Source organism: Plectropomus leopardus, unplaced genomic scaffold, assembly GCF_008729295.1.
Source record: "Plectropomus leopardus isolate mb unplaced genomic scaffold, YSFRI_Pleo_2.0 unplaced_scaffold80315, whole genome shotgun sequence".
Taxonomy (NCBI): Eukaryota; Metazoa; Chordata; class Actinopteri; order Perciformes; family Serranidae; genus Plectropomus; species Plectropomus leopardus.
This window is the reverse complement of record NW_024688483.1, coordinates 1-544: the sequence shown is the minus strand read 5'-3', so window position 1 is coordinate 544 and position 544 is coordinate 1. Positions and strand designations below refer to the sequence as shown.

General features: G+C 32.9%; 1 long non-coding RNA gene across 1 annotated transcript; it reads left to right on the top strand.

Annotated features, from left to right (window-relative positions):
* The first annotated feature begins 143 nt into the window (after positions 1–143).
* LOC121940221 lies at positions 144–544 on the top strand. Its single transcript, XR_006105589.1, has 2 exons — positions 144–213; positions 505–544. It is a non-coding gene; the product is annotated as an uncharacterized LOC121940221 (long non-coding RNA).

The window sequence follows — 544 nt, the reverse complement described above, 5'->3', positions numbered from 1 at the left end:
ATTGCTGAATTTTGTAGGGACATAGCTTACACCCAGTTGTATAAATGAAAACTACAAAAATGTCCTAAGAATTTCCTAAACAAAAAATGACATTATTGGTTATTTTTCTACTGTTCATTTCAGCTGATGAACCCAAAAAAGCGGCACTGAAAGCTGCAAAAAAGCAGATAGTTCCTGTCTTGAAAAAGGAACACGTGAATGTCACAAAAACAGGTAGGTAACAGGTCACACACGGTGCAATCATATGTTAACTTTAGCGTACAGTGTGTGAGATTGCCAACAACAGGCAATCTTCAAAATATCATAAATGAAGAGGAGTAGAGCAGTATTTAAGACTATTGTTCTCAGCTCACCACTAAAATATGGCTTTATGATATAAAGTGCTTATTGCTAAATATAAAGTACATTTTTGAGTTTTGAATTTTAAACCATGAGAAAACTGATACTGTTTATTTATTTTCTTTATCTAACTGTATCTTTTTACATACTAATATTTACTCTTAGTGCCTGTAACTCCAAAAGAGAAAGTCAAACCAACACCAAC